The sequence below is a fragment of the Motacilla alba genome, chromosome 1, assembly GCF_015832195.1.
Source record: "Motacilla alba alba isolate MOTALB_02 chromosome 1, Motacilla_alba_V1.0_pri, whole genome shotgun sequence".
Lineage (NCBI taxonomy): Eukaryota > Metazoa > Chordata > Aves > Passeriformes > Motacillidae > Motacilla > Motacilla alba.
In genome coordinates, this window is record NC_052016.1 from 62,034,960 (window position 1) to 62,058,181 (window position 23,222).

At 39.5% G+C, this 23,222-nt stretch overlaps 2 long non-coding RNA genes across 13 annotated transcripts in view; one reads left to right on the forward strand and one right to left on the reverse strand.

Annotated features, from left to right (window-relative positions):
- Nucleotides 1–22,628, reverse strand: part of LOC119707994 — a 49,882-nt gene extending 27,254 nt beyond the window's left edge. Inside the window, exons 1-9 of one of the 4 annotated variants that reach the window (XR_005258936.1) lie at nt 22,044–22,628; nt 20,481–20,609; nt 17,212–17,285; nt 14,548–14,618; nt 13,870–14,052; nt 11,647–11,873; nt 11,451–11,532; nt 11,241–11,284; nt 1,228–1,463 (exon numbers count right to left, since the gene is read on the reverse strand). This is a non-coding gene — a long non-coding RNA (uncharacterized LOC119707994). Of the gene's footprint in view, nt 1–1,227; nt 1,464–11,240; nt 11,285–11,450; nt 11,533–11,646; nt 11,874–13,869; nt 19,162–20,480; nt 20,610–22,043 lie in introns of all 4 variants that reach the window. The other 3 variants (XR_005258937.1, XR_005258938.1, XR_005258935.1) reach the window with 3 other exon arrangements.
- LOC119707976 overlaps nt 1–23,222 on the forward strand; it is an 85,914-nt gene that overhangs the window by 27,370 nt on the left and 35,322 nt on the right. For all 9 annotated transcript variants that reach the window (XR_005258923.1, XR_005258922.1, XR_005258934.1 and 6 more), the window contains exon 2: nt 16–63. This is a non-coding gene — a long non-coding RNA (uncharacterized LOC119707976). The remainder of the gene's footprint in view (nt 1–15; nt 64–23,222) is intronic.

Consider the following 23,222-nt stretch of genomic DNA (forward strand, 5'->3'; position numbering starts at 1 on the left):
TTTATTTTATTACAGCTTATGGATGAAATCAACACTGATGTCTAACCTGTAATGAGTGCCAATGTAAGTAATCCATTGTTCTACAGCTACATTTGGTTATGAATTGATTGACTTTGCCTAATCCTGCTGAGTAACAGCTAATTAGCAGGTTTTATTTTCAATTTCAGTATTATTACAATTAGGTTTTACACAGAAATTCTGACACTCTTTACTGTTACTGCATGCCTGCTTGTGCCTTTTCCCAAATGCTAGTGACTAGAATTAACAGAAACATATATTTTTAAAATGGTTTTGATTTTTTTCATGTCTACTAGTGAGTTTTTTAAGAATAACTTGGGAAAACAAACATTGGGGTAGTCATCATTTTAGCAGAAAAATGAATTTTTTGATTCAGGTTGGCCCTGAAAGTAAATTTAAAGCCTTCCTTAGAAGTGACTGTGCTAAAAAAAAATTGCACAGGGAGTAAAGTACAGCTCAGAACAGCAGTTAGAAAGCTGAACTCTCACTCTGTTTTCCATGTAAGCACAAAGCATAACATATCTGAGCACTATATAAAAAATATTACTGGAAATACTCACCTAACTCCTCTCTTTCATCCTATTATTTCTCCTATGCTCATTAAGGTTTTTTTCATCTTTCCTTCTGTAAAGGAGAATAATTTCCTTCTCCCTGTTTCAGTTTCTTCCTTTGCTTTTTCCTACTCACCTGCACAGTTTCTGGAATTCCAGAATTTAAAAGAGCTATGGATCCAATCCTGGGATTAAATACCAAGTTCTGAAAGTTGTAGCATGGATGAAGATCAATAACTTAAATTTCAAGTGTTTGTGTTCTCTTACTTCCAGCAAAGATATAAAAACACTGGAATAAAGTTCAGCAATGAATCTATTTAGATAACTGTAACCTTAGGATGAGATCATCACTCTGTAAAGAGCTATGCTCATACAGTAAAACATAATGATTTCTATAAATTTGAACGATATAATCTCTGCTACCTTCTTTCCATGTTTAGCTGTTATGAGAAGGGCATGTCCACTTCTCTCCTTTAGTGCCATTCTAAATGATACACACAAAGATTCAACAAATTAAATGATTCATATCTTTAAATATTTATAACCACCTTATTATTAGATATTTAGGAGATAAAAATAGCAAGAGCTAAGACTACCATCTTGTGCACAAATATAAGTATTTTCTATCCTGTAACAATTAATAAACAACATTTATTACCTGCATCCATGACATAGATTTTTAAATGCCAGGTCTTGTAAACACAAAATCCGTCTGTGTAGTATTTTTTCAAGTAGCTTAATAGCCACAATATCAAATGTTGTTTCACACATAGTATCAACATTTGATGTTTCATTGACACAGTAACAGGAAGACAGCTCAGTGTAAGTTACTTTGTAGAAGATAGTGCCAGAACTTCAAGGTGTTACTTCTCAGGAATCATGAACTCCAGCAGTCTTTAAAGATAAAATGACAAATGACAAACAGTAAAAGTAAAGCCAATTTTTAGGGACCAATGTTGACTAACTAAAAGAATGATCTCTATATCCAGTATAGAAATCCAATCAAGAGAGAAACACAAAAATAGTTTCCTTTTAAAATAACATACCCTCTTAGAAAAAACACTAAACCAGCCAACACCCCCAACTCCAAAAATATGCTCTTTTTTTACTATTGTTATGGTGATCTTGGTACATAATCTATTTGTATAGTGATGTGCTGACAGGATTACTAATTACTGAGTTCCAAACTTGAGCAGAAATCATGTATCTTATTAGCTAAGTTTAGTCATAGACATAAGTATGAAATCATAATCAATATTGAGAAGGAAAACTGTTAATAAAAGCTGAAGACTTATGAAAAGATCAATGCCAAAAAAACCCACTGCATTTAATAAATATTTTCTTTTAAGGGGATGTCCTATGACATTGCTTTCAGTATTTCTGCAGACTCTTTAGTCTTCATAAACAACTTTTTACAGATTTGCAAAATAATTATGAAAAGCAATCCCACTCTCCATAAGCTTCAATTTAACACCAGTAGGTGTAATAATCCACTGGATTAATTTATTGTTAGGAAGATCATAGATCACAGAAAAATGCAAATCAAAGAGACCAGGCTTTAGAAATCCAAGACTTTTTTCCTGCTGTTTAGTAAGACAAACATTATCTAAAAGTCATAACTCATCATGTGGAAAAACTCCATCACATTCTTATGAGTTACATAGGAAAGGGAAAAGGGAACAAATGAATCAGCAGATTTCAAATGATGGGACATGCCCCACTTGGAGAAGATGCCAACTGTACATGGTAAAGGAGAAGCATTACCACTGTGCAGCCAGCTTTCCACAGCATCTCATTTGAATCCTTTTGCATTCACTGGTGAGGCCATGCTGCCAGTACTGTGCTCAGTCTGGGGCTCCTCACTACAAGAAGGAAGGACATGGATGTGCTGGGGCACCAGAGAAGGGCAAGGAGCTGGGGAAGGGTCTGGATCTCAAGTCCTGTGAGGAGCAGCTGAGGGAGCTGAGGTGGTTCAGTCTGGAGAAAATGAGGCTCAGGGGAGACCTTATCACTCTCTACAACTGCCTGAAAGGAGAGTGGAACCAGCTGGGGGTCAGTCTCTTCTCCCAGGTAGTAACCAGTGACAGGATAAGAGGAAATGGCCTCAAGTTGTTCCAGAGAAGGTTTCAATTAGATATTAGAAAACATTTATTCTCTGAGAGGGTTGTTAAGCACTAGAGCAGGCTGTTCAGGGCATTTAAAAGACATGTGGATACAGAACTTAAGGACACAGTTTAGTAGTGGACTTTTACTGTTAGGTTTATAGTTAACTTGATGATCTTAAGGGCCTTTTCCAATCTAAATAATTCTACTCTGCGATTCCTTTGTCCATCTGCACCTGCAGTGCAGAATTCCACAGACAGGAGGCTGAAGAAAGTATAGTGGGACAGAAGACAAGCTTTAGATGTAGAAGATTTATAAGACCATTTGTACCTTTGTACGTAATTATTCCTGGAGTAAGCAGGAAAGTAGGTTTTCCACTTAAAAGGGTCATGTGCAGAAACTGGAGAAGAAGCTGAGGTTCCAGAAGACAGGTAAGGGTGTAGCTAGGACAAGTGTGGCATGAGCTAGAGTCAGACAGAGAGCTGCATCCATGTTCTTAACGTGACTTTCAACTGACCCCAGTGTATTTATCCAACTGTGATCTTTCCAACTCTTATTGAAACCCCTTCTCTGATACCTATTCCAAATTCTTCATTCTTATGCACTCATCCTCAGATCTAACAATACACCCCATGACTGCTTCTATACCCATGTGCCTTGCCTGGAGTCATAAATCCTTCTCTCCTGTCACTCACAGGTAAACTCAGGAAACCACCTTTCCCCATAGTATAGCAGAATCAGTCTCTCCTTCCTTACAAGTTGCTTTCTGATACAAGGCAAAGATTCCCCTCAATCTCATATTCAGCTTGTGGCTCAAGCCTGACCAAAGACAACATCAGAATCATGTAAGCTAGCAACAGGTATTTAGCAAGATAGTATAAAAACAAGCACAGGCTCCCTTATTTCCACATTTGTACCAAAAGACATGAGTAAGAAAAATAGAACATAAAAAGGTTAAACAGAGCACCTGTCAACTTGCTTTATCTTTTTAAAAAAGTTATTGTCAGTATTTGTTTTTAGTATTTTGTTCAAATTTCATACAATACATTACAGTGATTTTAGATCAGACAAATCCTTTCTTTAAGATATTTTTTTAAGATAAACATATTTATACCACTTGAATACAGCTTATAGTTTAGTGTACTTCAAACTTGACACCACCAAAATTCCTAATAAAAATATGCACAGAAGGTTGGAAAAGCTAACATCTCTGCAAATTACTTATCGATGTGCTTGTATGGTACTCAGGACAATGGGAAGTAAACTCTGTCAAGGGCAACTAAAAGCACTGATAATATAAATATTTTTATCATGCTGGAAAATTTTTAATAGTAAGAAAAAAGTAATAAGAGACGTGATATAAGGATAAATTAGCTTTTTACAATATAAAATTATAATTCATGGAAATAAAATAAGTTGGTCAAATACAATTGGGATTTTGAAAAAGTAACAAATGGGTAATAAGACATGCTAATAATTCTAAGGAAAGTTTATGCCCATTAATAATGACAGAATGAAAAATTCTAAAATCTGTTTTTCTGGCAATGAGAAATCAGGCTTTAATTCAAAGGATATATATTGTATATATCTAGAGGAGTTGACAAGTTTATTTTTGTCAGATGAGCACCTAAGACTTGAAAAATCATACTTACCAGAAACCAAAATCTACTAGTTGGGAATATATATGAAAATTAGGACTAGTACCTTAATGTGAAGAGAACGCAACGTACCTAAAACTGAGAAGGTAGGGAGTGCTCTCTACTTTTTCATACACTCCAGAACATCAGTTCTCACTTTGTTTTGAGCAAAAGATCATTATCAGCCCTCAGCAATTTTCAAAAGCCATCACACACCCATCTAAACAAACTTTTAATTGGAAACACTATTTAAAGCACAGTTATGGTTTAGCCAAACAGATGTTCAATTCACCATAGCCTTGGAGTCCACTAGGGATTTGCAGACAACAGCTTGGAAACCATTCCAGCTGTTGCAAAGGTACAATGATATCTTCTATTCCATCCCTCCCTCCAGACCTTCAGGTTGCTGCATAAAATATTCCTGCTTCTTTATCTGATTTCCCTGGGATTCATTTCAGGGCCTGCAACTGCTTTTAGCTTCTGAAGTAGCAGCAAACTGGCATTTGCCATTGCCCACAGGTTAGTGAACAGCAGAAGTAAAACTGATCTGCACATCCATAATATTGCTACTGCTAGAAAAAGGAACAATAAAAAATAAAAAACATCTACAGATTTAAGAAAATGGGAACAGTATACACTTAGTTCATGTGTAAAAATTTATCACCAATCGATGAGGACAACAAAGTTATTTACAGATCCAGAATGATTTTAAGACATTAATAGAAGCTGCTAAAAATCCATGCAAACACCAGTAAGGTGGCTTGAGAGCCCTGGCTTCTCAGAGCAGCAGCAAGACACTACCTATCACTTTAATAGTGATATTTCAATCCGGTAGAAGACAGGAACTGCAAGTTCAGAACATGTACTTTAAGCTCGTTGGAGTTATGAATCTTTGAGAAAACAGGGAGAAAGAATCTTCTCTTCATTTTGCAGTCCCTGCTGTTAAAAAGAACAGCGACAAGACCCTGCCTTCCTGAGTGGCAGGACTGGTCACAGCCTGCTGAGCTCAGCGTTTATGGGCTGATGGCTGCTGTAATCCAACAGCCACTGCCTCTCTCTGATGATGGATTCAGCTGAACAGTGGGGTCAGCGATATCTGGCCACTGTGACAGACACGGCTCCTGGATCACCACAGGTCCTGCTGTGAGATCCTTCTGCAGCTCGTCAGGGTCAACATTAGGTCTGCCTCCAACTGTGAATATTTTCCTTTTATCATCTGCAATATTTACAATTACACTTTTTCAGACTGTTTAGGAACAGGTGGATCAGCAAAGGTGCCAGTACAAACCTCCGTGAGAGGGCCGTGCTAAAACTGCCCATTAGTATCTATACTGTTCCTTATCTTCTAACCTGTTACTAAATCCACAAAGAATTTTAAGTGACTCCTTACTTCATTTTGTTAACAGTCTTCAGTTACAGAACTTTTTAAAAACTTTTGGCTCACTTTTTCCTATGGATCTGGAAATTACTCTTTCAAATAACTAGCAAAACTCTTAAGACAAAACTACTTGTACAAAAGGCATGATGGTTTCAATTACACCTATCCATGTTCCTATAAACAGTACACTTTATCACAATCACTGGAATTTTGTCTGTCACGGTAGCCTGATTTTTTGTCCATTAGTCCATGACCATCCTTAAAACCCTTTTCAAAACTAGGGTCACATTTGTTACTTTCCATTCCTGTGTTATCAAGGCTAATTTAAGTACCAGATTACACAACAGAATTCATGGTTTGCTCACCAATTTAATTTCTGAATTTTTCTAGGACTACTGAATGAACAGCATGTTATTGGGCAATTTATTAATGTGTATTCAATCAATTTGTTTAAAAACCAGGTATTGAGATAGCAAATCTGAACTACTTCCTATAAAAACAACTCCTATTTGGGGATGTTCCTAATCATCCTGTCATAAACCTTGCCAGAGCAATGAGTTCAATTTCTTTCTGTAATGGCTTTGTCTTTCTCCTTAACCACAACTATGTATTAACCTCACCTGTCATCTAGCAAAATTTACACTGGAAGAAGATGGGGTTTGGCTTTTACAATTTTAGCCCATTGCATTACAAAATCTTTTTGTTCTGCCTCATAGTAGGTCTACAATTCCCAGAATTGCGCTCTTTTCTGCTTTGCTTGCTTGGATTTTGTTTTTTTTTAAAAACCTCTATTTATTTCTAGTAGTTTCTTTTACTGCTGAATTGTGTTGGGAAAGTCTTATTTAATTGGGTTAGAATCAGAAAACAAAGCCCCTGTGTATTTTTAGTATTTATTTAAACAATGTCTTCATTAGTATACAATTATTTTTTTAAACAAGACTGGACTTCATAAAATTTTTATTTTAAGCTTTTTTTCTCCTACAAGTACCACAAACTTGAGTATGAGATCTCACTACTGAATGGTTCTTCCACAGTGATTTGTTGCATGTTGATCTAGACTAAATCAAGGGCTGTCTTTCTCCTTCTGGATTCCCTATCTTGTCTGCTCAAAAATTAGTGCTCAATGATATCTAAATAGACAGCCTGTGCATGATGGCCTAATGAGGCCTAACATTAAGTTTCTCCAGTCTATGCATATATAACCAAGAACTGTTGCTATGATCAAGCTTTTGGGTTGTACAGACTCCCCAGGTTCCCACAGTATTTCACAGCAATTGCCTCCATCTCATCAACTAGCCCAGAGCTCTTACTATAGTTTTCCTACTCAGCTATAGAACCATGTAGAACTACGTTTTGTGGTTTATTCTGATTAGACTATTGAACTATATTTTCTTTGGTAAATACTGCACCATTTGTCTGCACAGTCCAATCTACTGTCTCTATAATCAGCCAGGCATTCAACATTCCATCATCTCTGTACAATCTAAACACTGACATTTCAGGGTGTCTTTAAAAGAAAGGTTTACATGCAGACTCACTTACAGAAAGAAGTTGACATGCCTGGGGAATTCCCAATTGAATTAATCCTTACCACTTTTCTGAAGACTGATTACTTTTGAAGCGCAATGGAAGCAGAGCATTATGAGATAGGGATGTGCCAAGATACCAAATAGAAACCAGTGCAGGTTCCTTTCCAACAGAGAGCAAATGGCATTTGAAAAAAGGGCTTATGAATGGCACAATTGTGGTTATTCAAGATTTCTGTACCAAGAGATGCTGTGTCAGGAAAAATGAAGTTTGCTACAAAAGTATAAGAAGATCTTCTGCATGTACTGCAGACCATCATGATATTTGCATTTACTTCCTTATTTGAGAAGGGAGAATCCGTTGAGGAGAGGAGAGGAGAGGAGAGGAGAGGAGAGGAGAGAGGAGAGGAGAGGAATGCTTTCAGGACACAATGGCAGTAGCTACAGACTTCAGTTTGACAGCTGAGAAGGCCTCTGGGGCTAGCATTTTTTCTATTGGCTGCAACTCACTTATTTTCCCTTTGTGAGGCCTCTGGTTGGAGCACCTTCCTTCTGCATTAAATTATGATGTGGCATTAGGCACAACAGAATCCAACAGCTATGCTGCAGCATCCAGTGTATATTCATTATTATTTATCTGTACTACAATAAATCTTGGAAGGCCTCACCATGGGCCACTTTGTATTACACTAGGCCATGAATAAACACACAACAAAATATAGATATGCTTAAATTCTACATAATGAGACAGCAGAGGGATTATGGCAGCCCAAATGCAATAACACAGTACTACTGTGATAGGCATTGGCATTAACATACCTACAGTATAACTGTTGTCTAGTTGGATTGCTTAAAGCTTCACAGTACATAAAACTTTCAAGAAAAAATTAGAGGGAAGATAATGAACACTTCTGTTTATGAAGAAGTCAACCAATACATAAGAGGCAGCTGAGGAGAAAATATTCAGTGTGGTCTGAAAATTTAATGACCAAATGATGGAAGTTGGCATCATATGTTGATCAAAACCAGAGTCAACCTCTTGATACTGAAGGAGAGGTATCAGGTAGAAGTAGTCCTGATGAGCCTTGAAAATAAAGACGGACAGCTTATCTTTATTGCTTTAAAATGTAGCAGTAAATTGAAAATAGCAAAGGAGTAGGTTTGGAAAATGGTATTTACAGTAGAGCAGCACTTTGATAGCTAATGAGCAAGGCAAGGTTGCACTTTGTCAAGACAAAGTAAAAGATTTTCTAATAAAGACTTGATCTCTGAAAAATTGGCTGACAGAGAAGAATGATCATCCTTTAAGGATTGGGAAAAGGTTCCTAAAATGCAGATTTACACTAGATTTTAATGACAAAACAAATGACAGCATGATGGTGTCATTCATAAGGGGTTCAGAGAAGTTTTGTGAGGGCATGAACCTAAATACAAAAAAAACTAACTAACAAAAAAGTAATAGTTGTAGCCGCAAATAAGGAACTGAGGGCATTGCTGAAGAAAATTTGTATGCATTAAATCTGCTTAAGATTGGAAAAGAAGAGGTATTTGAAACACATAAAACATTGTTTTTTCTATCAAAACTGTGAAATGAGAAAATTCTTTCATGTCACATTTATTACTAACTTATTACAGCTCTCTATGCTACCATGTTTTGACTTTCAAGGGTTGAAGAAAAACAATGTTCCTGACGTTGCAATGTGAGGAGTGCCTCTTTCGATACAAATAAAGACATGCTACATTCAGGACAGCCAGGATACAAGCAGAGTGCAAACAGCAGTAGGGGAAGAGATCTCAAAGGCTTACAATTAACATGCTGAATGTTCAGGCACATTCCTTTGCCCTTCCTTCCCAGTGCACAGAAGGAAACTTACTCTGTTGCTGTAGTTTGGCATTTCAGCTCTTGAGGTATTCTCAAGAGCTGACAAAGTGTAGCTGTGCAGCAAATGCCCGCTCCCTACATTCCAAAACATCATCTCCTTCTCTTGATATCTGTTTTCTTGCTTTGGTCCTGGTTTCAGTCATTTATAGCATCATGGCATGAGTTAAATGAAAGAGACCATCACATCAGGTACTCAACAACAGAGCTAAGCAGCAGTGAGTATTGGAGTGCTGGTTATAGCAGGAGACAATTCAGAGCTCCTTCTCTTCTAAACACTGGTAGCAGCGCTGCTGCAGGCAGAACAGAGCTATGCCCCAACATTATCTCCCTCAAAGTACTGGGAAGTTGCAATCACAGGAAGGGGAAGCAGTCACACCCAGGTGATCTGCCTCTCAGTGGTGATGAGAGGAAAAAATCAGACAGAGATGAAACATGCAGAGGATTCCCCATACCCGACTCACTGGCATGTCACTTTCCTTCCTTTCCTCCTCTGAAGTTAGATCTGTTCTGAGGCACTTTTGATCTGGAGGCTCAGCTAGAAGGCTGTGTTTAGGGGTTTTTTTTGCAATCACCTAATCTAGTTCTGCTTTCCTTTCCTTCACCCAAATTACTGCAAGTAAAATATATATATGGCCAATAGGATTAAAAGGTGAAAACAGCAAACAATTAGGTCTAAACATTTTAAAAAGAAAATATGCTGATCAGGGTTTTTTATGCAAAATGAAACATTCAGTGTCCTGAAACATTTCAGTTTCTGAAATGAAATCATGATTTCGTTTCATATTGAAAAATCTCAATTTCATTTTATATTGCAAAATCTCAAAAGAAGAAGTGTTCGGGTTTTTAAACAGAACTCTGAAAATACCCATTCCGTAATTAACACAATAAAACTGTGGTTTGAGCACTGCTGAAGGTGATACATTTCAAAAATCATTCAGTTTTGTGTTTGAACAAGAAATTATGGCTTCTGCTTGGCACTAATTTTATATAGCAAACCATTGTCTTCTCAGTTGTAACTGTCATCTTGAATCCCCAATTCATACTGTAATTCACAAGTAGTCACTGAGTCTTCTTTAACGCTTCCAAGTTCTTCTACTCCTCTCCAGCAGAAGAAAACCAAACACTTCAAGAAAGGCACTTACTGAAAATTTTAAACTTAAATCTATCATCTATTCAGTGCAATGAAAAATACCAGTAGCTATCCATTTAGTTCTCCTCTCAGGTATATTTTTCAAACCCATATTAAGAGTTTTGGTTTTGTCTTGGGGGTTTTTGTTTGTTGTTTCGTTTTTTTTTTTAACTGGACTCTCTAGTCTGATTTCTCTGATCTGAGTCTGATTTCTCTTTTGGTCTTGCTTTTTCTTCAAATTACTTTCATTTCATGCTGCTTTTGTGCCAAGCAATAAAAATAATCCTGTGCTCCTTAACCTTTACTCATCAATTACTATCTGTGTCCTTGCTTCATGAGAAAGAATCTCTAACTGTCATAACACACTTCTTCCAGACCTTTACAGCCCCTTGGTAATTATCCACAAATTCAGTAGCGTTTCCAGTTCTTCCTTTTTTTCTTTTTGTATTAAGACACAGCTGAAAACATCCTTGAATTTAAATACCAGAGAGGAAATACAACATCATAAAAAAGGGCACAGAGTTTACAATGCCCCTTTTGTTATACAGGGAAAACACCTACATGTAGTTTTTGCTCATTTGTATATAAAAACAGGAGTCAAAGCAATGACTGTACCCATAACTACAGGAAAAGAACTTCCTCCTTAACCCAAGCATAGATATTTATAGCTATTTTTGGGTGAATCCACGGACATATGATATGGGTAATGTGTAGTTCCTGCCTAAGACTATAGCTAATCAGCATGTATGATCAAATTCACTCACAATGTCAGCTCAGTTTAATTTAGCCAAGGTACACTGACACAAATATAAGTGTATATTTATTAACATTTCAGTATTCAACTCAGCAAGACAATTATGTTAGTAAATCAGTTTGCAATATCTATACAAGTATTAGTGGTATAAAGAGTTTTTATAGATCTATAGATTTCAAAAAGTTCATCCGTCAAAACACAGAGCAAGTCAGAGACACACCATTCTGAAAATAAAGAAAACAAACAGCTCTGAACTCCCTACCTAATTGCAGTGGGGAAGAACTTCAGGGTCCCATAGTGAATTATCTAAGAATAATAAGATCCTTAATGGGTATACTGTATGTATTTTCTCAAAAGAACTGAAGTAATTTGACATAAGTCAAACCTCTTTATTCACATTTTTATCACTATTAGTTTGCCAACATCAGTAAAGACTAACTATTGAAAAAGTCAATCATTTTAATGTACTTACAGCTGAATTTTCTCATCATGTGACCAACTATCCACAAAGCCTCAGTGCCATTAAGAAGTTTTGAGGAATATAGTATTTGGTACTGCCAAAAAAACATAATTAAAAGAATGCATGTAAATTATACTAATTTTCTAATTAGAAATGTTTTATGGTTAATTCACATCTAAAGTACAAGTGGGGGAAAAGCAGGACTTACATTATCCCAACAGGCAGGTTCCAGTACAATCAATGAGACAGTGACAGAATGCACAGTAAGGAGTCACAGTAGGGTCCTGATCTTGCAACTGAACTTTCACAAAAAGAACCCCGCACTACTGCAGAATCTCCTGAATTTCAATAGGGCCCTACCCACACATAATCAATTACAGAGTCTGCCTACGTGGGAGTAACAACAGCGAGAACAGGACCTGTTCCTCCACACACCTGCAAAAATACCAAGATTAAAAAAAAAATAAAATTAGTAACATGCAGCAAAACCTACTGATAGCCTGTTTTATTACAGCATTTAGCACATAATAAAGGAGTTCCATACATCTTTAAGTTGCATACTTTTTAATAGGAATTTTTAGCTCCTTCTTTTAGCTCCTTCTTTAAAGAATGTTGGCTTAAAATTGCTTATGAATTTTACATGTAGTGACAGCACATTATGGAAACTTTTACTGATATTAGTTGAAATATAATTTTTTAATTATCACTTTCTAAAAATTAATTATCCTAGTTTCTTTGGTCTATTGTGCAAGTCACTTTTTAGTGCTTCAACCCTCTTAAAATCTCTGCCACAACATCCATTTTAGGGATGCAGCATAGGCCTGTGAATTTATTGAGGTCTCCATGACTGTGAAAGTATCTGACCACAAACAGCAGCATCCAAGACTGAAATCTTCAAAAATATATAATGAAAAATAGTTTAGAATTCCACCAAAAAGTGGAAGCTTTTTAAAACGAAAGATCCTTATGAAAAACTTTACTAAGTTTAAGGACTTTGTGAACACCATTTAAAACACAGGAAGCACACAACATAGTGTTAAACAACACACCACCACTTTGCTGTCCACGCAAAACTTAACATCCATTATTTGACCTTACTCTTCTTATTAAAAACATGTCTATGTTGATCTTTAAAAGGAAAATGTTATAAATTACAATATATTTATATATTATAACCATTTAAATGCCAGCTAGCCATAGGTTCCATTAAGTAATATTTAACTGGTGACACTAGGCAAGACTACTGGTGATAAAGGTTTTAAGAACAAATAGATTCTAGAAACATGCAAAAAAACCCTATTTCTTCATCCCTTTAATACAGATAGTTCTGCAGAAACAACAATACTTAAAAACAAATGAACAAAAAAGCTGGGACCAAATGAAAGGATTTGAGAATCTGACAACCCAAAAGTTTCGTAAAACGGAATGGAGTTTGTTCAAGGGTTTTTTTTGTAATGACTAATTGTTCTCTTCTTGGCTTTGATTTTCTGAAAAAAAAACCCCATGAAAATTAGCAGAAAATGGAAAAGAGTATCACAAGCTTTTGGTTCCTTGTTGCCAGGCTGATGGTTTTCAAGTGGGCAAACAAAATTGGACATTTCAAGACAGTTACCTTATGATACTGAACTGGAAGTGTTTCTTCTCATGTTACTTCTTTCAAATTTTATATTTCATATGCATGACTATTAGGCTTGTTATTCTGAGAAATTCAACTGCTTTTAAATATGCTACAGCACTAAATTCTGTTAAAAGAGTGTTGTGTCTTGACCCCTCTCTAACATAACACAGAAAATTTAAAAATATCAGACATATGCCAAGTTAGTGTGCCTACCTGAACCCGTACAGTGAGTGACAAAGCACCTCTGGCAATTGTAATCTGCCCATTTTTCACTGACTGAGATGAATGGGCAGACAAGACTTTTTAGAATGATTGTGGTGACAAAATCACACAGCTACATATTTAGCATTTCTCAAGTTGCAATGCAGTGTGGTAAGTTGATGAAGCCTGATCCTAATACTGTTTTCTCTCCCTGTATCTAGCTCCACATATTTTTTCACAAATGAATTATATTGGAATACAATGCATATTTTCTGCACTGTTCCAAAAGAACAGTTTGTAGGATGGGTCAGGGACACATAGCTGCAGTCTAAATTACAGTCAGTTTCTGGAGAGAGTTGAAAACACAGTTTTACAATTTTGACAGCCTAAGAAATAGCTCAGAGCTAACATACAAACAGCCAAAGAAATAAAATACTGAAGCTGTCTCAACAGTTCCCTTCTCTGACATGGACAGGAAAAACATTTTTCTAATCCAGGTATAGAAAACACCATATCATGGAAATATTCACAAGTGTTTTGGAAGACTAGAAGGCCCTGGCAAAACCAAGGCTTTTTCATGACTAGCAGAAATAATGAAGTATAGTTACCTACCTGCATGCTTACAGGTGCCACCAACACACTTGTGCCAAAGCTAGCCTGGCTGTTTTCCCATTCCCTTCTAAACAGATATCTCTAAATTTCAGCCTCTGATGTTTAGGAGAACAGAAGGCAGCTCACATTGTGGCCAGGTCTGAGCTACACGTGTCGACTGGCAGACCAACCGAGCATGCCGACCTGTAAGGCAAGAGGTTGAAGAGAATAGAAAATTTCTGAGTCCATGCTGCAGCTTTTTCTACCCCAAGGGCACTAATTTGAGTCCCTTCTCTACTCACAGCTGCTAAATTTCATTCAAATTGCAGAAACTTGACTTTGTGACCTCTACATCTATATCAAATGCAGCTGAAATTAAGCAGTGGATTTGAAAGTTATTAGGATATAACACAATCCTATATATCCTGTTTTGCTCAGACCCTAGGCATGAAAACACTGCAGCATAATCATTGTGATAATAATGATTTTTATGTCACTTATTGTTTTCATTCAGGAGTTACACCACAAAGTCAGATACAACAGAGCACAATTGTTACGCAGTGATAGCAGAAATTATTCCAGAGAATGTAGAGACTTTCAATAAAACTGGATTCATTTTGCAAGGTGAAGAGGGCCCTGAATACAGGTTCCTTCATAAAGGTGAAAATTTTACAGAAGTACAGTATTTTTTTAACTTACCATGGCTATAAGTGATTACCCTTCATGGAGATCTGTGCTTCTCTTCCAACTCCATACTGTCTTTCCTAAGGCTTAAAAAAAGTTCAAGGATAGACAGCTCAATAACACAGCCACATCAAGTCTAATCAGTCTATTCAGAATACTTGTACTTTCGTGGGTTTTTTGATTGGGTTGGTTTTTTGGGGTTTTTTTGGGTTTTTTTGTTTGTTTGGTTGGTTGGTTGGTTTTTTGGTTTTTGTTTGTTTTTTTTTTAATAAGCATAGTGATTTTTAAAGCATGACCTTAAAATCCTTATCTTACTGCCTGGATCCTGATATCCACAATTAGGGAATAGTTTTTAACAACATGTAAAACCCAGTTCCATTTCTATAAATAGCATCCCCAATGCTCTGTTTACCCTTCCTATTGATATAGCACTACATTTTTAAATTGTGTATTTCTTACTAAAAAGGCAAACTTGAAATCAGAGGGGTTTACATGTTGCTGGATTCCAGGATGAAGGAAAGAAATTGAAAAAGTATAATGACCTCTCTAAAACTCCAGTAAAAAAAAGAAGAGAGACAAAGAATAATCAGTGTGGAAAAGTTAATAGAAAACTGGACATTAGAGGAAAGGTTAGCAGGACACAACAGGTATAAGAAGAGTCAGGGAAGTGAAAGTGATTGAGCCAAATGGGGATGGAACAAAAGAAACAAATTTATATTCTAAGCAGGGTAATGAAAGCAAGCCTTTCAAAAACAGTTTGACATTGGCCAACCTCTTCTTCTGTCGAAGTGAAAGAATTACATCAATTCAAAAAATGCTTCAAGAAAACCTTAAAACCATATAACTTTAAGCATTTGGAGTAGCTAAACTCTGCTCAGCTAAGCAACTAAAGAAGGCTTAAATTTGGAAATCAATTTACATCCTATTGTTATCTTTTACTAGGTCTGTAGTATCAAAAACACATTCAAAACTGAGCCTCAGCTCCTTACCCCAATAACACTCAGACTCACACTTTGGTGCTGGTTGGGATCCAGCCCATTGGTTACCAGATAGGCAAAGCCAATACAAGATGCAAGGGACTAATGTGGCTTCAGACTCTTCTCTCCCACACTCATGCAAGTATTTTTACTTAAGTGCAAGATTAACTGATGAAGAGAATGCAGATAGTTAAATGCTCAAAATTAATTCAAGGATCAGGTCACTAAAAGAAAACTAAAGAAAAAATGGCTGAGAAAGAACAAAGAAATGGATTATTGAATCTGTATTAAAAATAAATGACCTCTGGGTTACATCTCCATGCACTGTGCCTGAAAACTGCTGCTTCTTTCTGGTTTAAGTATTAAACATTGTTTTTAAAACATGAAATGGTAAAGAACCTTGGCAAAGGTTAATTAAGTTTAGTGGTTGATAACAGTACTAAAGTAATTCTTAACACAGGGTGCAGCTCAGATGTTGGCATAACAGGCTCAGCATCTCTCTCGACTATTTAAACATATTTGTGCTTTCAAACCCAGTCTGGTAAACAGTGGAGACAGGGTAAATATCCCATATTCCAAGAGGATAAACTGTGGAAATCATAGGCCACTAATAGGGTTCTGTCTCTTTTACTCCTTACCCTACAATACAGTTACTAAAGGAAAACAAAAATTGATTTGTTGAGATACCAAAAAGGTCTGGGGCATCTCTCAGCATCCTTTGAACTTCTGGTCACTGTGATCCATCTCCTGAGCTATGGATCATTCTGTGCACCATGATTTTAAACTGTTACCTATCTAAATTATCAGGAAGTCAGCAACAACACTTAACAACTATATTCTTACACAAACAAGCCCCTGCTATCAATATTCCATCTTCCATCCTTTATTTATATCTCTAAAAGAAAGGAAACCCCTTGTAAGATCAATGCTTCATAAACCCATACATATAAAAATCATTACCTACTGATTCTTATGACCAGCATTAAAGACCTGACTAAGGCAGTGAAATAAAAAGAGAAATAGTTCCTCTATATTCAGTTACTTTTTCACAAAATGGCTAAACAAAACAATGTTTTGTTCTTCCCAGGAGAATTATGAACACTACTAAAATTTTATAAATGTTGTGAAGTTCAGAGTTCAAAATTTCCCAGAAACTGGGAAATTAGAGAAGCAAGTTAACATCTTACATCTTTCAGTCTTAAAAGAAACAAATTGTACACAAAAGAGCAAACAAACTAATACTAGCTAAAAGCACTTGCAGATCCCCACTCTTGCATTAATTTCAGTAGCATTTCATTTAGTTGGAGGCATTCACATCTGTAAAATTTAAACATCAGTCTTTCATACAGCTTCATATGTCCTGAACTTCACTCTGCTAAGTAGTGCTACTGATAAAAGTATTCATGTGAACAGAGTTAGGCACAGTACTAAGGCTAAAGAAAGTAATAAAGAAATTAACTAATGAATTCAGTGTATCACTAACAATTATTTTTGAAGTTAAGGACAGCAAGGAATAAAGCAAAGCTTGAAAAATTAAAAGCTGAAATATGGGGTGTGGAGGAAAAATTAGGTTGTGGTCCCAGAAATTACCCCACAAAAATCTAACTTCAATACCTATAAAATAAAAGAATCAGTGCTAAACAGGAAAAAATAATAGAGCAACCCTAACTTAAAAGTCATGACAACCACCCTCTTTTCTCACCATTTGATGAGTCTTCTTTGGTTCAAGTTTGAAGTTCATGGCTCTGTGGAGAAGATCACTTGGCCACTGTTCTGCTGTAATTAATCCATGAATAAAAGAATAGGCTTCAGTTTTCACAGATACCAAGGCAGAATTTTTCATAACCATTATATCCACAAAAATATTAAAACGTTTAGAAGTTACAGTGAGACCATTTAAGCAAAACTTTACCACAGAACCTAAGTTTAATACCAACTCCTTTATTAAATCCTCAGGGATAAGTTTGTTATTATGAGTCAGGCCTATATATGTGTAGGAGTCAATACTATAAGATGCTAACAAAACATAGAAATCCAACCTTTTGATGACTACACCACTAATCTTTATGCTATATTAAGTATTTTAGTGGTTTAAAAAAATCTAAATGGAAGGCTTGCTATTGAAAAATCAGGAGGTAAAAGAAAAAAAGTGAGTTTTATTTTTCATGTGGAAGTTCATAGGAAATCTAATAAAGTATATGCATGTCCTAAGCCAGCACATACTTCTCGCAGCCCTTACAGTCTATAGAAGTATCCTTAGACCAGATTTATGTTGGCAAATTCAAAACTCTGTTTTCATTGTACTGTAGTAAATGCTGTCCACTTCAGTGCTTTCTAGATTACAACCTCTATCATTGCAAGTAGACTAAAATTGCAAAAGCAATGAATTCCAAATCCTGTGTTTGTCAGGGTAAAATAGAGACTGGCTACAGCAGAAAGCAAAACACACATGAAAGAGGATGCCCAACTACAGTTATTAGGTTATTAAACTGAAACTTTAAAATTCAAGTGATACAAAATGTACAGAGGAGTCCTGAAGGGAGGCTTAGATGAACCTAAAACAAGGATCTAGAAGGCTGGATGAGCATAAGGGACAAGGCAGGGCTCAAATTAGAAAAATAAGTAGGGAAAAAATTCATATTTCCACTGGCTATATGTCCATATAAAATACAAACACTGAATACCAAAACAATATGTAGGTGTGAAATTATTATAATCATGTGGGTGTACCTTAGTGCCCCCCAATTGGTCCAACTTACCTAGGAACTTTCCAGATGAAATAGAATAACGTGCAAGAGCCCAGGCAAGCCAAATGATCTAACTAAAAAGTTACACAGTAATGACACAACACCAGTTTTCATTACAACAAATTCCTCTAATCCTCATAGTTGTAAAATAAATCTTAAAAACACAAAGCAAGGTAATTTGTAAAGTGATGCATGCCTGAGCCAGAAGACAGCCTCCAGCTTCCTAGCCACCCCTAGCTATGAGCTTCTGTGTCACTTCAGCAGACAAGTGCCTTGCTTTGTTTTTGTCACCTCTCAACTGGATCTAAGCAATCCAGTGTATCCAAGAAGAAAGCCTGTTGCATATAGGAAACTGCAAGTACAGGAAGCTGGGGGGGATGTCATCTTAGCAATGGAGGTTATTGTAAGCCCTTCTTTACACTGATTTTCTCTAGACTTTTAATTTACAAATTCGGGGGCTCAGGATTCTCCAGGGCATAAACCCAGGATTCCTAAAGAACTGCCTTCTAGGTCTCTAGACTGGATCCAGTTGGCAACAGCTTCCCTCTTCTGACAAAAGAGGACCTATGCAAGAAGTGGGAAAAAATGCTGAAAGCTCTACAGACAGAACTTTCTCAGGGCCAGTGAAAGTCTAATGAATGAAACTGCCTGAGAACTAAGGGCCATCAGAAATCTAACTGCACCTTGCTTGAAGAACAAAACATATTACTTCAGCCTTACCTCACTAACATAAAGACATAATGTGTATGGAAGAAAAGACAGATACAATAAACTGAAAACATTCAATTGCACATGCTCCTTCCCTTGGCAACAAAAGAGCAGATAATATGACAAATGCTGGTCATGTCACTTCTTACTGTATGAGGAGATTCTCTGACAATTCAATGGCACTCTCTGAGGAGGACCTGTAATGCAGGACAGGCACTATGAGGAGGGGTTCAGATAGTGCTGTTATGAGAACTGCATGAAGAAAGGAGTTGATTATAGAAACTGCAGCTTAACCTCATATCTGCTTCCACAGCAGATGAGACATCCACCACTCTGATGAGTCCAATTTGTTCGGGATGGAAACTTTATCTAAAAGATTGACATTATTTTTTGGTGAGGCTCAAAATCCCTTTCTTTTTCTTCTGTCCTCAGCTGTGTTCCTGCTGTGACTTTTTGGCTTGGCTAGTCACTGAGGAAACACACTGATGACACTCTCCCAGATGCTACAGCTAAAGAATGCAAGAGCCACCTCCTCTTACATGGATTTTTACACTACAGCAATTGCCTTTCTCACTTGTTCTAATTCTGAGTTAAATATTTAGCCATTCTGATCCACAAATTATTGTAATTTTGCATTATTTAAGAGATAGGGATAGAAGGTGTAAACTAAGACTATCACACCAGGTTTAAGCTTTATGCAGTCCTAAGTAATTCTGAGAATAATGATTGTGTAATGTCACTAGTAGCTTTGTAAGTCCGAAACACAAGAGCATAATAATAAAGAGAACTGCTCAGTGTGCTTACACATAATAATATACATTTCAGTCTGTGCAGAACTGGGGTCTATATGCATTAAGAATGGAACCTGAGAGCAAGTACTAGATATTAGGGGATGTAAAAATTTCACTTTCATTAAAAATCTTAATGAAATCTTAGGAATTATATCTGAAAGTAGTGTCCTATCCGTAGTAAAGAATACCATGTATCACAGAAACAGTGTATCACAGAATACTGACATACTATTTTCTACATCTTATTTTTATATTAGCATTGGAAAAATGGGTGAAAAATAGTAACTAGAATTATTTTAGGGTAAAACTATACATAATCTAAGTACAGAGAAGTGGTATCAGCAACAGCATAATTTTATGTTTTTCTTTACTGTTTTCACTGCTATTTCTACAGCAAAGTTTTCTTTTCACAGGCACATAACCTTCAGGGAAAAAAATTAGAAAATATGTACTACCGTTCTTTTGAGTTGAAAGGCATACTTTTCAAAAATTTTGCTCAGAGTAATTTTAATAAAAGAGCAAAAAAGTAAAGATACTGCAACTAATTTATATTTCCTCCTCCTTAATAGAATGGCTTTACGATCTGAAGTTTTGTCATCTGGCTCATTTTCATTGAGAACCTGGTTTTAAAAAATTAGGAATCAGTTTCTTTAGCAGCACCAAACTCCAATTCAGAGGAAAATATAATAACATAAATGCATAATATTTGCTATGTGATTACTTACATGTTGCATCGCACTACTTTTTTCCTTAAGGAGCTCCAGAATTACATATTCTCTGAGCAGCTGAGCAGCAATAGTTTTCGTAGCCATGATGGTCTAGGCTTTTTGAGCCCAAAAGCTTGGTGTTTTGTACTGTAGCAGTGGTAAAAAAAAAAAAAAAAAAAAAAAAAAAAAAACGAGAGAAAATTACCTCTCCCTTTCAAAACTTGTTCTGCTTATATTTTGTCAGGGCAGCTCTAGCAGGGAGCACTGGAATCACGAAAAGCATTAGGCCCTGAGCCTGCTAGCGCTCGTCTGCCAGCAGTCCAACCGAGTTCAAGAGGACTTGCTCACAGACGTGAAGGGAAGATTTTGAAAGTCAGTGGGAACAGAGCTCCCAGAATCCCATTATGTACTTTTGAAAATCTTCCCCTTTGAAACTCATGAGAACAGTTTGCAGGTCTGAGGCCCCTGCTTTCCTTTCCCTTTCTAAAAAGTGCATCAGATTGGTAAAAAAACCCCGAAACACTGAAGGCAGAAAGCTCGAGGAGCGGCTGGCAGGGATGCGCTGGGTCTCCCAGCCGAGGCAGGGTCCGCGGAGCTCCCAGGGAAGGAGCCTTCATGAGGCACAAGTCAAGTGCAGGCTGCGAGTGGCTCGGGCGGCACTGTAGCCTGCCTTCCCCCCGCGGCTTTCGGCAGCTCGCTAACCTCCATCTCGGCTTCCCCATCCCTGAAACGAGGGTGGGAGCACGAACCCGGCCATCAGGTATCTTACGATCAGTCACAGCTTGGGGCGGAGGGGAGGATGCGGCGTGAAAATGAAAGTTCGCCTTCTCTCCGAGCGCTCAGCGCGCAGTCGAGGCGGGAGCGCTGCCCGAGTTGAACCTCGCTTCGTGAAGTTCCTCCGAGAGGGCTTTCTGCCTTTTTTTTTTTTTTTTCCTTTTCTTTTCTCTCTCTCTCTCTTTTTTTTTTTTTTTTTTTTTTTTTTTTTTTTTTTTTTTTTTTTGTGGTGGGGGGGTATTTTAGTTGGTTTGGGTTTTGGTTTGTTTGAGTTTTCTTTCTGGGTTTTTTTTTGGTTTTTTTTTTTTTTCAATGACCAGTGTAGTCCGCTCCGGGCCCGCTCTGCCCCGGGATGAGCCCACACAGCCCCGCTCCGCCGCTCAGGGGCTGCTCGCAAGCCCGGCCGGGGGGCGGCCGTGGGGCGCCCCGGGGCGCTGCCGCCCGGAGCCGGTGCGGCGGCAGGAGGGGGATGGGGAGCGGCGGCTGCCAGTCGGGATCGGGATCGGGATCGGGCCCGCGCGCTGCGGGCAAGCGCCGAGCGCTCCGAACCCTCCTCTGGCTGCGGCGGGGTGCGCGGCCATGGGGGGGGACAAGGGGGGTCAGGCTGCAACCTGAGCGCAGCGGGAGCCGCGGGGGTCCTTGGAGGCTCGGGGGGGGGGGGGCGCGGGGGGGAGGCGCTGTTCATATTTTCCTCAGGTCCTCTTGGCGCACATCCCCCTCCCCCAGCCGGGCTTCCTTTCCCTACCTTCCCAAAATCCGCTGTCGTGCCCCCCTATCCACCCCCCTCCCTTCCACCGGCGCCTTTACCTTGACAAGTTCGCGGGGCCAGCGGAGGTCTCGCTCCCCCTCTCTCTCTCTCTCTCTCTCTCTCTCTCGCTCCCTCTCTCCCTCTCTCCCACACACATCTCTAACGCGCCACCTCTCCCCCGCGGGCCCGGGCTCCGGGTGACATTTCCCTCTCTCTCTCTCTCCCTCCCTCTTTCCCTCTCTTCCCCCCCCCACCCCCCCTTTCCCCATTAGCGGCGGTTGGGTCGGGAGCGCGCGGGGAGCGGGGAGGGCGTGGAGCGCGCGCGCGGGCGGCGGGGGGAGGGGCGGCATTGACAGCGAGCGCCGTGTCCGTGCGGCGCTGCCGCCTCAGCCCCCGCGCGCGCCCCCCCCCGTTCCCGGCATGCCCCGGGGCGGCGGGGCTGGCGCTAACGAATTTGAATGAAGAGCCCTCCGCTCTTTCGGCGCCATTTTCGAGTGATGCCCGATCGCATCGCTGCTACCGCCGCCGCGGGGGAGGCGCGGGGGCCGCCCGCCCTCCCGCCCCGCCAAACTCACCTCCCTTCCCCTCCGCTACCCCGCTTCCACCCTCGCCGTCGCGCTTCGGAGCGGGTGCCGCCGCTGCCGCCGCCGCCGCCGCCGGCACAGGCGGTAAGAGCCGGAGAGACCGGGCGCGGCTGGGGCAGAGGGAGCTGGGCGGGCGGGGGAAGAGCGTCTTTGGAAAACGGGGGCAACCTGCACCCCGCCGCCGGGAAAAGTCACTTCGGGGAGCCCGGCGGGCAGCGGGCCGGGAGGCTCCGGGAGGCGGCGGCAGGTCCTGGGCGGATCTGTCACTCGCTTCCCTCAGCCTCAGCAGTCGGGAGCGGCCGTCTCCTCCGGCAGGTAACCCCGCTTGCTCCCCGGGGCGGCACCGCGCCCAGGCGGGGATCCTGGGAGCGCCGCTTACACCCGGCCTGGGGAGAGCAGCGCGGAGGCTGGCGGGGGGGCGGGCGGGAGCCGCGGGACAGCCGGAGCTCCAGAGGGTCCCGGTGCCCCGCGCTCCCGGGACATGATAGGACAGGCTTCCCTTCATCTCCCCTCCGGTCCCTACCAACCCCCCCCCCCCCCCGCCAGCGGATCCCTCCTTCCCGCGTTCTCCCCTCAACCCCCCCCCACCCTCCGCTCTCCGCCGTGGAAATTTCGGGGCAGAGCCCGGGACACGGAGGCTCCTGCTTCCCGGCT